Source organism: Mobula hypostoma, unplaced genomic scaffold (assembly GCF_963921235.1).
Source record: "Mobula hypostoma unplaced genomic scaffold, sMobHyp1.1 scaffold_110, whole genome shotgun sequence".
Taxonomy (NCBI): domain Eukaryota; kingdom Metazoa; phylum Chordata; class Chondrichthyes; order Myliobatiformes; family Myliobatidae; genus Mobula; species Mobula hypostoma.
Window position 1 is genome coordinate 116,981 of NW_026948207.1, and position 2,020 is coordinate 119,000.

A 2,020-nucleotide genomic window follows, 5' to 3' on the forward strand; every position below is an offset into this window, starting at 1 on the left:
CCTGGGGACCTATCCGCTTTAATATTCACTAGGTGGCCCAACACTTCCTCCGTCTTCACTTTCAAATGCCCTAACGTGTTTATACATTTTTCACTGATTTCCTGGTGCTCCATATAATATCCTTGGTAAATACTGAGGCAAAGTACTCATTAAGTACCTCACTCACATTCTCTTCATCCAGGAATATGTTCCCTCTTTATCCTTGTGTCGTCGCACTCTCTCCATAGTTACCCTCGTGCTTTTGATGTATGTATAGTGTTTCTTAGGATTCTGTACATGCATACCATAATCCTACCAATGACTTTTCATGGCCACTCCTGGATTTCCTAACTACCTTCATTAGTTATTTTCTGGCACCTTTATACTCGTCATGTGTTTTGTTTGATCCTAACTTCTGAAGCTTTACGTACATTTCCTTTCCCTTCTTGACTAAATTCATTACCTTTCTGGACATCTAACCATTCTCTTGACTTTCCAACCTGGTCCTTCCTTCTAACAGGAAAATACCTTTCCTTTACAATTGATCTTAAAACACCGTACACATGTCCGATGTTGACTTGCCAGACAAAATGTTCCCAATTAACTCTGCTTAGTTCCTACCTAATTTCCTCGCAATTTGTCCTACTCCAATTTAAAACACTCTCACTTGAACTATGCCTCTTCTCATCCATCGCTCTTCTGAATGTTAAGGATTTGTTTTCAATGTTCCCTAACTATTCACCCACTGAAAGGTCAATCACTTGGCCAAACTCTTTATCCGACACCAGGTCCAGTATGGCCCCTCCTCTCGTTGGACCGTTCACATATTAATTTAAGAAGCCTTCCTGTACACACTTAACAAATTCTGCCCCATCTAAACCCTTACACTAAGTATGACCCCGCTTATATTAGGGACATCGCAATCCACCATGACAGCAGCCCTATTATTTTTACAAATTTCCTTTATCTATTTACATATCTGTGCCTCAATGTTCCGGTGGCTATTGGGGGTCTGCAGTACAATGTCATCAGTGTGATTACACCCTCCCTCTTCCTGAGTTCCACTGAAATGCACTCAGTGTCTGACCTCTCCATCGTATGAGAGGCATTGAGTATATAAGATGATGAGAGGCATTGATCGTGTGGATAGTCGGAGGCTTTTTCCCAGGGCTGAAATGGTTGCCACAAGAGGACACAGGTTTAAGGTGCTTGGGAGTAGGGACAGAGGAGATGTCAGGGGTAAGTCTTTTACTCAGAGAGTGGTGAGTGCGTGGAATGGGCTGCTGGCAACAGTGGTGGAGGCGGATACGATAGGGTCTTTTAAGAGACTTTTGGATAGGTACATGGAGCATAGAGAAATAGAGGGCTATAGGTAAGCCAAGTAATTTCTGAGGTAGGGACATGTTCGGCACAACTTTGTGGGCCGAGGGGCCTGTATTTTGTTGGAGGTTTTCTATGTTTCCATGTTTATATGTATCTCCCAAATGCAGCTGTGCAACTCCCCATCCCCCCACTTTCACCGCCTCCTCCATCTTTTCGAAAACTTCGGAAACCTGGTACATCACTCACCCATTTCTGCCCCTCTCTCAACCAACTTTCAGTCATGGCTACAACATCGTAGTTTCATGTTCTGGTCCATGCTCTTTGTTAATCACCTGTACCCATAATACTCCTGGTATTAAAATATACACACTGCAACTATCCGATCAATCATACCTGTTACATCGATTTTGCTTTTCAATATGTTCCCTTATATCTACCTTCTAGTCCAATGCTTCCCTTAATGACCTGGAGCTTCACTTCCTAGCCCCATGCAAAACTAGTTTAAACTCTCCTGAGTAGCATCAGCAAAACTCCCGGCCAGGATATGGGTTCCCCATCAGTTCAGGTGCAGCCCGTCCCTCTTGTACTGGTCATCTCTTCCCCAGAAAAGGTTCCAATGATCGAAGAACTCGATGCCCTCTCCCCTGCACTATCTCCTCAGCCACTTGTTCATCCATGCAACCACCCCATTCCTACCTGCACTAGTCGTGGCACAGTG